At 39.7% G+C, this 13,306-nt stretch overlaps 1 long non-coding RNA gene and 1 other non-coding gene across 2 annotated transcripts in view; one reads left to right on the top strand and one right to left on the bottom strand.

The window, feature by feature from the left end:
* The window catches only part of LOC108406109 (uncharacterized), a 192,197-nt gene that overhangs the window by 42,225 nt on the left and 136,666 nt on the right, over nucleotides 1-13,306 (bottom strand). The gene's annotated exons all lie outside the window — the stretch shown is intronic.
* LOC118968937 (small nucleolar RNA SNORD66) lies at nucleotides 8,815-8,882 on the top strand. The gene has a single exon (XR_005056820.1). It is a non-coding gene; the product is annotated as a small nucleolar RNA SNORD66 (small nucleolar RNA).

Here is a 13,306-nt window from a genome sequence, read left to right as displayed (position 1 = left end):
CATAAACTAGTGAAGTACAGGTCATAAAAACAAAAGGGATTAGAATAGATTTCATCTCCACACCAGCTCTGGTCAGTTGGTAGGAGTTGCCTGAAGAATCATCACAATAAGTCTTAGCCCAAATCTGAGCTGAGTACGTGTCCAAATTGATAAGCAATGCCTGCTAGGGCAAGAAATGATGAGCAGTCACATAAGTGCAGCATTTTGCATCCTTGCTAACAACATCCACTGCATGGGCAAGAATGACTTAATAAGAGAGAGCTTTTGGAATCCAGCTACCAAAAGTAAACCCAATACCAACTCACTTTTAAAAATTCCATTTCCTATGAATAAGCTGGTTCTTCCCAGAGCACAGCATTTACTTCACTCATGGAGCTCAGTCCCCCGTGTCTCTTTCTTCCCCTTTCCAGGCAAATTGGCCAAATCAGATTTCTTCCTGGAGAGCACATGTATCTAAATCTACCCTAGAAAAATAAAACGTGCAGAAAATTAGGAAGGGAGAGACCAAGCTGGTCTGAATTCAATGTCAGCAGAGAAATCTCATCATTTACCAGAGATACCCCAGTGCTATTTGCACATCACTTGGTGAAGGATGCTGTAGGAAATTAATCATGTCATCTCAGGCTTGGCTATCTCCAGGTTGAATGGACCCTTGGAAGTTCAGGTAAGTGTAGTAAGGTATAGGAGAAAGAACACTGAATTTGCCAGCCCAAGAAGAGTTGGTTCTAGTGCCAGATCTAGATTTCCTTATGTGAAACCTTGGGGAACACTTGTTTCCTCATCTGAAAAACAGAATCAGTAATTTTGGCTTCTACCAAGAACATCTATTGCTTGGAGCAAATATCCTTTGTCCCTCTTTCTTGGTAAGAGTGCCCTGAATATTTTTTGGGTCACCATCCTCCCTCATTTTTAGGCATATAATTGGGAGGGGATTGGCCCACACTTCCAGCCCCCAAGAATGCCTATGTATGGGTTAAACCCATCCTTCGGGTGATTGATTAAAAGCTGGTACAAACAGAGGTGTGTGGTAAATGTTTAACTGGCTCTGTCAATAATAAGAGTGCTGATTTGTAGCAATTACCAATTTCTGTAGTGTAAATACTCCCTCATGGCTGATTTTGCACCACCAAAATGGTGGCCCTGAACTTGGAGCTGAAAAGAGATGCACAACTTGTAAGCTGACACCAGATCACCACTGGTACACTCCAATAGAAGTTAAGTGACAGACTGGATAAGCTGGGTTCCATGAAAATGTAAAGCTTGGGACTATTATAACTATCTGTTACGAAGAAAGGAACTTGGAGATCTGGAGCCTCCCCAGGGAAATTGTTATGGCTCTGGGTCATGTCAGCTGACTCTTGGATCATTTCATGTCTAAAGCCATTTCTACCTACAAATGCACATTTTTGCCTGAATCATTTGAATTAGGCTTTATTTCACTTACAACCGAATGAAAACTAACCATATACCATATACCATAGAGGCCTTAAAAGAATAGACTGAGATACGCTATGCAAAATTTATAAATTTAAGATCTTCAAGAGATCACACATATTCTCCCCTCTGAGCCCCTAAGACAAAGTTCTCTAATGGGTCGTAGTAATCCTGGAATAAGGAGAGTGAGAACAGGGGATTTTCCCTACCATCACATTGGAAGAGATGATCAGAGAGAGAACAGCTTAGGAAGGTAACAGTCCAGAAACTTAAGAACATGAATTGAAACTGTCAAATGGGAGTTTTCTTGGGGGCTGCCCTTTTGAAGTTTTTAAACAACCCATCTTTTACCATTAAGAAGGCCAAGAAGCAATGAAAGTTGAAGCTTCCCACAATACCATTGGCTACAGTAGCCCAAGTGACATCAAGCCAGTTGTCTGCTAAGAAGTCAACATCTAGAATCCTAGAAGGTACTAGTAAAGCTCCCCAGGCAGGCACAGAGAAACTGAGCAAGGCTATTGTTAACAGAACCAATTTCCAATGAAATAAACTAAATACCCATAAATAGAAGAAAGACTCAAGAAAATATTATATACTTTATGTATAATTAAATATTCAGCATTAGAAAAGAAGGAAATTCTGTCATTTGTGACAATATGGATGAAATCTCAGGACATTATGCTAAGTGAAATAAGCCAGACGTAGAAAGAAAAATAGTGCTTGGTATCACTTAGATGTGAAACTGAAAATAAAAGAAGTCAAACTCATAGAAACAGAGAGCAGAAAAGTGATTGCAGGGAGCTGAGGGGTGGGGAAAACAGGGAGAGGTTGGTAAAAGGGTACCAACTTGCAGTTATAAGATAGTAAGATCTAAAGATTTTATGTATAACATGGTGACTATAGTTGATGGCACTGTAGTATATAATTGAAATTTGCTGAGAGAGTAGAACTTAAATGTTCTCACCAATAAACAGAAGGTAAACATGTGTGATGGATGTGTTAATTAACTCAGTGGAAGGAACCCTTTCACAATGTGTGGGTATGTCAAATTATTACATTGTACACTATAAATATCTTACAATTTTATTTGTCAGTTACACCTCAATAAAGCTTGAAAAAAATTTTAAAAAGGAAGAAAGAAAAAGTAAAATGAACACATGAATCCTGGGAATTTAGGGATTTGTCTGAAAGAATAGTAAAGAGATGAACATGGAAAAATCCTATTTCCTTTTCAAGTTCATCTTTGAGGGACATTTTTCAGCCTCCTTCACTGACTCCTTGAGGGAGTACATACATACCTATGTGTCTGTGCAGGTACATATCACTAGTCCAAAGCCACTTCAATTTTCCTATCAGTTGAAGTTGGTGTCTTTTGTGAACAAGGTCTTCACCATTACATGAAGCCTTACCTACTGCCACAATAGTGCTGTATAATTAGAAGCTATAAAACCTCTATGGCATACAACAATAAAGTTTTATTGAGCTAACAAGTCTGGAACAGTGAATTGACCTAGATTGGGCTTGGCAGATGGTCGTGGGTACATTCACATGTCTTGGCTATTGACCCATCTAAGAAAAGGTCTCAGCTAGAATAAGTGGAGTGATTCCATTTTATTTCATATGTCTGTAATCATCCATATGAACACATACGTTCATGTAGCCACAGTAGAGGGTAAGAGGTAATAAGTCTAATCATACAAGTGGTACTCAAGCCTCTGTGTGTATCATATTTGCTAACACCCCATTGGCCAAAGCAAATCACACGGCAGATTCCAGACTCAGTGATGGAGCATGACAAAGTTACATGGCAAATGGTGTGAGTAGAGAATGGGGCCCCTTAATGCAATCAGTCTACCATGAGGGTTATAACAACTTGTAATTAACAAGGCAGGGAAAGGACCAGTAGGTACATGTGACCTGTTAGACATCCATCCCTAAAGCTTTCTTCAAGCCTTGGACACCGATAGGAAGAGGGCTTATATATATATATATATATATATATATATTTTTTTTTTTTTTTTTGAGTGAACTAGCTGAGCAGCCAGCATTTTCCCAAGGCTGTTCTGCTCGATTCAGAATAAAGACATGGGCAATAGGCCATGCTTGGATGCCTCAGACCATCTGCCAACAAAAACGGGAAAAAAATTAATTATGAATGGTGTCTTCCCATGCTAATCATTTATTGTAAAGGATTTCTCCAGCTTGTTTATAATAGCTGTTGCCTAAGGGTGCATGCTGTATAAATTGTCTGATTACAGGATACAGAGCGCTTCTTAATAGGCCTCAGCTGATTAGGAGAAGGGAAAGAAATTAAAGAGGCCATTTCCCTTTAGGTATGCAAATACCTCCCAGAACAAAAGACAAAGATATGATAGACCATGATGAAACACACCCTCTTCTCTTTCTACCTTAAATTATGTAACAGACAAGGAGCAAGCTTCATTGCATGTGTCAGATGAGATGTGAATGGTCTAGTAATTGAAACAATGCCAATGCCAGAAATCCATGTTAGATGTCGAGCTAAACTAGCTCCCTGGGCAGTCCTGCAGCAAATGGTACTTTGCTGCTTGGATCTTTGGAGCAGGAGTCACTTTTGACTTTGGGTAATTTGACTCTGCCTCGTTGAGCTAAATTTGTCTGTATCACACTGGTCTTCTAATTTCTACATCTAATGTCAACATCTGGCAGGGAGAGCAGTGAGAAAGGCATATTAAATATGTTTGAAAAACAGCAAAACAGAGAAGTACACAGATACATTTCTTCTTTTTAAGTACACACAGATTCACACATATATACCACATACACACACATGCACACCTCACATTCATGGACACACACACATATGTGTACAGGATCTTCTATTTTTATTCCTATAAATATTTTTCTTAAAATGTTTATTGGTGCTTTGATATATCAAACATGATATTTCATCATTATTTCACTCTTTTTTTTGCGGGGGAGTAGGTATCTCATAGGTCTCTCTTTTCCATTTACAGGAACTAAAATGCAGAGGTGCATGTAAATGTTGAGGGTACCTTCAGAGTGAGGATTCTAGCTGTTTGAAAGTAAATGCTCTGGGCCCCAGATTTCAGGCACTTCTAAGCATCAGTTACAGTCCCTGATGGATAAGAGGGATCAAATTCTTGCAGCCTGCCTGGGTATATCTTCCCTGCTTCAGAGTTCAGTAAATCTCACATGCATTTTATCAATGCTTCATGAGAGCTAAATCAGTTTTCCATTGTTGTTTAAAAAACTACTCCAAAACTTGGTGACTTAAGACAACAACATTTATTCTCTCACAGTTTCCATGAATTGAAAGTTGGGCACAGTTTAGCTGGGTCATTTGTCTCAGGGTTTCTCACAGGACTGTAAGCAAGGTGTCAGCCAGGGCTGAGGTCTCACCTGAAGGCTCGACAGGGGAAGGATCCACTTGTAAGCTCATTCACACGATTGTTAGCAAGATCCAGCTCCTGTAAGAATGTTAACTAAAGGCTGCCCTCATTTCCTTACCAGATAGCCTTCTCCATCTGGGCAAGCTGACAAAAAGAGCCAGAGAAAGAATGCCAGTAAGATGGAAGTGACGATCTTTTATAACCTAATGTCAGAAACGGCATTACTTCACGTTTGCTGTTCTATTCATCAGCATGGAGTCACTAAATCTAGCTCAAGGGCTAAATGGGATTACACAGGATGTGAACACCAAGAGATAGGGGTCACAGGGAGCCATGTTAAAAGGCTGCTTACCTCAAGACCCTTTTGGCAAGATTTACAGGAAAACCTCTCGGGAATCTCCTGGCATTTCCTCTCATAGGACCAAACCCCAGTGTCAGCTCAGACTGACAGCCCTGCGAGTGTGTGAAGACACGCTCCATAGGTCATTCATTTATTTTCTTATTATTTGAATATCAATTAAAATGTCACCCCCACAAAAAATTTTTCAACCCCTGTCTAGTTACTTACTAACTTGTTACCTAATTATCCCACTTCTCTTTTTCCATAGCCTTTGTAAAAAAAATTAGCTACTTATTCACCTGTTTATTATTGTTACTTTCCTCTCCAGGCTCTAAGCACCAAAAGAAAAGAAAAACATGGTCTGTCTTGTCAGCATTACATTAGTTAGAACTTAGAAAAGCACACATAGTAGGTATATTATAAGTATTTGATTAATTAGGGAATAAATTAATGAATCCCATGTAATGTATCTCAAGAAAACCCAATTCCCAAGGTTGTTTATCGCCTGATGCCTCAGTTCCTCAATATGTAAAATGAGAATACAGTCTCCCTATTCATCCCTTTGCAAAGGGAAAATTAAGGCTATCTGAGAGACATTTTAATTTTGGAGTAGTAAAGCAGTATTTCACAATTGCTTTTCATGTATAGTTACTGGGGTCAAAACCTTTTCTTCAAGCAAATTATGTGTAGCCAAATCCTAAACAGAATACTAGAGAATTGACTGGCAGACAATTTGATCATAGAATTATTTTGGGGTCAGAATACCTTAGTTCCAGTTTTTACTTTATCACAGACTATGAGACAAAGGATCAGTTACTTCTCCTGAGCCTCATTATCCTCAAACGAAGCTAAAGGACTTGGATCAGCTGATTAAACTATGCCAACTATGAGTTGCAAAATCAATGAAGCCACTGGATCCAAATATTAATTTTTTAGGTCATTTCTGAATCTTAAAGGAAATCTGGGAAATTCTTTTGAATACAACCTGCTAGAATTCTTGTTACATTCTAATGATCTATGAAGTCCAAATATAGAATATTTGGAACTGGGTTACTGAGAAAATTGAAGATGGATAATCACCACATCTGTAAGGCAGCTTCCAAGCTCTTAATTCAAAATCTAAACCCTTACCTTAATACACAGATAGATGGATAGTTATATAATAAAGCATGTATTATAAAATGTTGATAGAGTCTAAGTGGTGTGCATATATAGGTTTTATTGTAAAATTCTTTCAACTTTGTTATATGCTTAGGAAGATTCATAATAAAATATTGGAAAAACTAAACCTCAACATCAGTAGTTTAAGGGTTCATGCCTTGCTAAACACATTTAGGTATTCTGGGCTGCAGAGGTCCTCTTTCTCAGTCCATACTTTGTCATCCCATTTGCTAGATTGTCACTGTAATTGGTGGTTCATCAAAAAAGCAATTTTCAGCTGCTATCTGGAAACTTCTAAAGTCAACATGTGGGTGAGACATATCCCAGAGACATGTCAAAATGCAAAACACAAGGAGGAAAGGAAGTTCCAGTGACCATTTACTTGCTCATTCATGACCTCATTTGACCCCATGAGAGAGGCAAAATGCACAGAAATATAACCATCCTATAGGCAAGAAGATGGAAGTCCTAGGAAATGAAGTGTTGTCTCAGGGTCACACAATACATGGAAGAGTCATGATTTGAATTTGTGTCACTAATTCAGCTAACACTTTATTGAGCTTTTACTATGTGCCACACTCTGTTGTAAATGCTTTTTATGTACTAACTCTTATTCTTCCTCATAACAACTCCATGAAGTAGGAACTACTTTTATTATCCTCATTGTACAGGAGGAAATGGAAGCTCAGAGAAGTTAGTAAGCTTGCCCAAGGCCACACAGCTGGTAAAAGTAAAACTAGAATGTAAACATCATGATCTCAAAGCATCTTAGCACTGAGAAAAGCTATGCACTGATTGCTAACAATAATAATTTAATGTTCTCTAAGAGCTGATTACATTTCTAGTCAAATTAAGTTCCCGACGCACATGTATATAATGAATTTCTCATAGCTGTGAACCTCCCAACTCAATAAATGCTCTCCTTTACCTATATTTACCAGTATACAAATGTTCTGAGATTAAATAAATTTATTAAAATCACTATAAAACTGAACCATTCAAAAACAATGTTGGTTGATAGTACTATTTCACAACTGAGGGAAAAATACGTGACTTTAAAAAAAATCACACAAGTTTTTAAAACTAGTTCTGAAACTACTTCAAATGCAAATTAACTTGGTTCCCAATGTTCATAGCAATATTCCTGATAGACCAAAGAGTGGAAACAATCCAAATGATCATCAGCTGTTGAAGGAATAAATAAAATGTGGTATATGCATAGAATGAAATGTTAATTGGCAATAAAGAGACATAAAATACTGATACATGCTACAACCTGGAAGAACCTTGAAAGTAGTGTGCTAAGTGAAAGAAGCCAGTCAAAAAGGTTTATATGCTGGATGATTCCATCCATTTGCAATCTGCAGAATAGGCAAATCTACGTAGCAAGAGAGTAGACAAGTTGTTTCCTAGGGCTCTGTGGGATAAGGGTTTGGAATGGGGAGCAACAGCTAAGGCTTTCTTTTTGGGGAGTGAAAATGTTCTAAAATTGTGTTGATTGTTGCACAACTCTGAGTATACTCAAAGTCATTGAAGTTTACATTTTAAATGAGTGGTTTGTGTGATATATGAATTACATCTCAATAAAACTGTTAAAAACAAAAGAAAAAATGACCCTGAACTGACCCAGGAAGTTTGGTAAGCTAGGCATGAAGTACAGATAAAGTATTTTTTTAAGTTATAATATTTTTAACTTTGAGTTTTAAGAAACTAATTAGTAATATACTTTTCTTATGGCAAGAGTCAGTTTTATATTTATGTTTTTTGTTTGCAGTTGTTTCAGAGTTAATAAGATTATAGTTGAACATTTATTTCATTGTTTTAAAATAATTTATTCTTTATTCTTGGATGAGCCCTTCCTGCCAATTTGGAAAGGACTAATGTCAATGCTTTTTTGTACCCAGTACATATGTGAATGTAAAACATGCTTCTAGCCAACACCAGCTGCCTAAACTAAGACTTGTGTCTGTTCTCTCCCTGCATACATTTACTATCTACAGCAGACCTAAAGAATTTCTCTAAAGGCCTACTTCTGAATCTCTTGCTGCTAAAACTGAGCTTATTTTCCTTACTTCGAAGTTGTAAGAAGCACAAGAGGGAGACAAAAAGGGAGGATTGGCTGTATTAGTTAGAGCCATATTCATGCTGAAGGAGCCCTGTGGCAGATGTTGTCAAGATCCTGCCCAATTTTCTGGTCCCATACCGGTCCTTCGCACATCTGTCCAACTTTCAGTCACCAGCGCCTGCCTTTTTTCGCTCAGGGCTTTCTCTGACTGCCAGAGCCACTCCGGCTGTTCGTGCAGCAGGCTACAAATGCAGGGTCAACCCAGGGTGAGGACAGCCCTCAGTCAATGCCTCCATGGGGGACACCTCTGGGCACAGTCAGTGCCTTCTCAGTTCCCCAGTGGAGTGAAGCTCCAGTTGCCCTCACAGGAAATCCACTTACTATTGCACCCTTTGTTGGTTTCTTTTGTTTCCCTGTCTGACTTCCTGTGATGGTTACTTTTATGTGTCAACTTGGCTGGGCCACGGATATTTGGCCAAACATTCTGGAAGTTCCTGTGAGGGATGCCTTAGGGACGAGGGCTCTGTCTGGATGAGGTTTACATTTAAATCAGTGGACTCTGAGTAAAGCAGATTGCCCTCCATAAATGTGGACAGATCTCCCCCAATCAGTCGATGGCCTGAATGGAACAAAAGGATGACTTCTACTGAGCAAGAGGGAATTCTCCAGCAGACTGCCTTTGGACTTCAACTGCAACACTGGCTCATTAGACTTCATTTGCAACATCAGCATTTACCGGTTCTCCAGCAGCCGCCTTTGGACTGGAACTGCAGCTCTTTCCTGAGTCTCCAGCCTGCTGGCCTCCCCATCAGATTTTGGACTTGCCAAGCCTCTGCAATTAGGTGAGCCAATTCCTTAAAGTAAATCCCTTCATATGTGTGTATATATATATCCTTTTGTTTATCTGTCTCTTTATCACTCTATCTGCCCAGGATATATATGTATATATATTCTATTGGTTCTGTTTCTCTGAAGAACCCTGATTAATATACTTTTCCACGAGAATTTCATAGGATAGCCGCTCAAACAAATTACTTATACTTAAATCTTGGTCTCAGGATCTGTCTCTGGGGTAACCTAAGTAAGACAGATCCTGCTCATCTCCCAGAGAAAAGATGTGTGATTCTGGGTGGGTAGGGCCTTATGTACAAAACTGGAAAGGTAACAAATGTTACTATACACTATATATACATTGCATAGAGTATATCAATGAATCCCATCTACAACTCTGTGCATGCAGTAAGAACTATTACCGCCCCCATTTTATAGATGAGAAAAGTGATATCCGAAGAGATTAATATGAGATTAAACCCCAAAATGTCTGACCCCAGAGTTTACATCCAAAATCACCCTTCTCTGGTACCCAACATTTATTTATCTAGTGAAGAAAATAGAACCTGCTTTTTCCACACTGCAGCACTGTTCATTTCTGCCAGAGGCAAGCGCTTTGAAAGGATGGCAATGGAGAACGTGACTGGAAGCTTGACCCTACACCTGCGTCAGCTTCCTCCACAATGGCCAACATGTCTGCTGTTGGGGGCAAAAATTCCCTTTTCTAAGAAAAGGGTGCCTTTGAAGAACAAAAAGAGAGGAAGGGAGAGAAAAGAGGTGGAGGAGGCCAAATACACAAAAAAGGACTTCAGGAGTCTTCTTGGAAAGCAAACAGCTTTTGTAAAGCAACATTTTGATGAGTTAAGTGCAAATGAATCAGGAGTAATGAGAAACACATGGGCTAAATTTTCCTTAAAATATACGAGTTTAAAAATTAAGAGGAAAAAGTGCTTGGGGAAAATGTGTTTTAAGTTTTAGCAGAACTGAAAACATTCATAAAATGAATCAAGATATTTGTTGAGCCCACAAAATGACTAGGTTGGCCCATCCTGGGCAGATAGAGTGATAAAGAGACAGATAAACAGTGGAAGGGGGCCTGCTGGTCCAGCCCAGGACAGAGCTTTACAACAGAGCTGATCCAGACTCCCTGAGACCCGTAAATTAGGGATTTAGAGCAATATTGCTTTTCTTTCATTTATTTCTCCAAGTAACTCAAGACACTGCACTCTGACTGTAATCCTAATGAATAAATAATACAGTTGTTGGAAAAGCTGTTTCTTGAGAGCACAAAATATATTTAGTGTTGTTTTTAAAAAGTCCATCAAAATCTGTATTAGCAAGACAGTCAAGAACTAGAGAAGATGTACCAGGATTCCAGACGCTGGCAGAACATACAAGCCAAAGGGATTCAACTCAGTGGTTGCCAGCTTCTGGGTGGCAAAAAAGACATGTGTCAACAAGAAAGGACCAGGGAGGTCACTGTTGCCAGAGAGCAGCAATCCAGCCAGAAGTTTCCCTGGAAGGCAAAACAGGACTTCCTGTAAAGAACTCTAACCAGAGGAGCTGATTCTCTTCATGAGCACCAGGGCTGCTGATGCCACCCTCCTTTATATCAGTGTGAAGCCGTGACACTTTCTATTGATTTCCATTCGCACTCTCAGAAACATTGACCAAAGTTCATTTTTTTTTAAGCCATATAATTTTCCAGTAAGAGAAAAATGGAGGTTTGGGAAATACTTACTTATTTTTAAAGAAGCAACACTGCTGTCTAGTACTAACTTTCAAAGAGCTTACAAGGTCCAGAGCTGTCACCTGTATTACCAGGTATGGATGAGCCTGTAGAGCAGGTGTGATGGCCCAGAAAGAGCAGTAACACTTGGCCTTGAAGTTGGCTGTGTTTTTCATGAGAATGAACCTGGGATGCCCACTACTCTTTTCAACAAAAGGCTCTTTAATCCCCACCTGGTGCCTCTTCCCCTCCAGACGCTCCTGTTACCAATGGTGGCCTGCAGGGAGACCAGATGCCTTCTTGGCCATGGTTGACTTCACCCTGTTTCCCCAAAGGGCCAAGTAGAAGCCAAGACCCTGGATCTAGGAATAGATACCACTTTATGAGAACATACAGAATATTGGGTTTTCCAGTTGTGGAGATGGGCCAGGGTTGGGTACAGAGAACAAAAGAAGAGCAAGGTCCTAAAAAGAGACCCCATCCACGCCCCAAGCGACATGGAGATACATTTTTGACCCTTTTGCTGGCTACTTGCCCTTACCAGACTAACACACTTCCTGTTGTGAATATAGAGCCTTATAGAATTCAAAGTATGTGGACTTTGGGCTTTGTGCCCAAGTGGTCTTAGTCCTCTTCGATGTCTAGAACTTCTTTAGAAAGTAAATCACCTAATTGTAACTGGAAAAAAAGAAACCCAGAGGGAAAAAGTGGTTTTGCCCTCACATTCTCTCTGATGAAGATCAAATTAAAAAAAATAATGCAACCCTAAGGACTTAAGGGAGAAAATGGGAGAGAACACTCCTCCATAGAAAGGGAAAAAATGGTTTTTTTTGAGGCTTCTTTTGAAAGAAAAAATCTGCAATTTTAGAGGCAACCAGCTCATTCTATCACTTACCAAGTGAGCAAGCTAATTAACTTTTCTGAGCTTCAGTTTCTTCTTCCAAAAATGGGGGCTGATTTGCAGGGCATTGTGAGGATTAGCGTGGATATAGGTGATGCATCTGGCACATAGTCAGTGCTTGCGAGCATTTGCTATTACCATTGTTAACAGTTAGGCAGAGAACTTGAAGTGGATGTACAATTACATAGAAGCCACATGTTTCAGTCCCCATCGGTCTGCTGATCAGCATAGGTGGAGGGGAAACCTCGGAATGTTCTTACAGTTTCAGCAGAGCAGTGTGGGCTTCCTGCACAGTGACAATTCAGTGGAGTTGGAGTGGCATTTCTGAAATGCCTTGATTGACACCTGCAGCCATAAAAATAAAATAAAATAACATAACCTCTGTCTTATTAAGGAATACAGAGAAGCCTCCTGTAATCACCCACTTGAAATCCAAAAACGGTTGGACTTTGCAGGGAATGAAAGGTATTCTTAAGATGATGCATTTTGGGAGTTACTCAAGAGAGCAGCCTGGTCCTCCCTTGCAGGCCTGGCACTGCCACCAATGACCAGGAGGGCATGAGACATGTGGTGCTTCCCCAGGAAAGCAGCTTGGAAAGTCAAGGCCACTCATGTCTGGAAAATGCTACCAGCAATCAAGGATGGGTTATTTCAGAGGAATTACTCAGTGCATCTTCTATAGACACATTTCTTAAAGTATGTTCCTTAGGTTTTTGGAGATACTGATATTTAATAAAAGTAGTTCTGCAGTCAAGTTCCTTTGAGAAATACTGTCAAACATTCCAAAACATGTTTCTTTCCTCCTCCTCATAGTACATTTCATATACTCTTTAAAGAACCTGGGACTCTCACACGGGGAATGCAGCTTGGAGCTTTTCCCAGATTCACTTGTTTTGTGGAGGAGCATGTCAAGGTACTCACAGTCCCAGGAACACACCTGGGAGCTGGCTGATGCCAGCAATGCTGACCTACCAGCCGACTGTTTCTCATTCTTGGCTCTTGAGAGGACATTTTTATTTAATTATCTTATGTTATTATTTTCTGTTTTTATACCTCTGATTCTCAAACTGATTGCACATCTGAGTCATCTAGGCATCTTTTAAAGAGTAAATTATCTAAATTCTGGAACCCCATGCCAGATGACCAGAGAGCAGCTCATGAGACTGTACTTTCATTCTCCAACACTGGGAAGTTTGGGGGCAGCCAACTTGGTACAGCTCATCAAAGCCTAATGTCCTGGGGGGTCACCTCTTTACCCTATATCACTGACACCATCTTCCATCTTCTTACCGCAGATTCCAGAGCTGTTGACATGAGTCTTATCTGAAAGTGAAACTAGTGTGTGATGGTGTCAACCCAAAGGGAATTTTGAAGCCTGAAGAGAAAGGGATATTTTCTTTCCAGACTCCAGACTCAAGAAAGAGCAATCATTGACTTTCCCTAAAACCTATTA

Source organism: Manis javanica, chromosome 17, assembly GCF_040802235.1.
Source record: "Manis javanica isolate MJ-LG chromosome 17, MJ_LKY, whole genome shotgun sequence".
NCBI classification, from domain to species: domain Eukaryota; kingdom Metazoa; phylum Chordata; class Mammalia; order Pholidota; family Manidae; genus Manis; species Manis javanica.
This window is presented reverse-complemented; position numbering and strand designations above follow the sequence as displayed.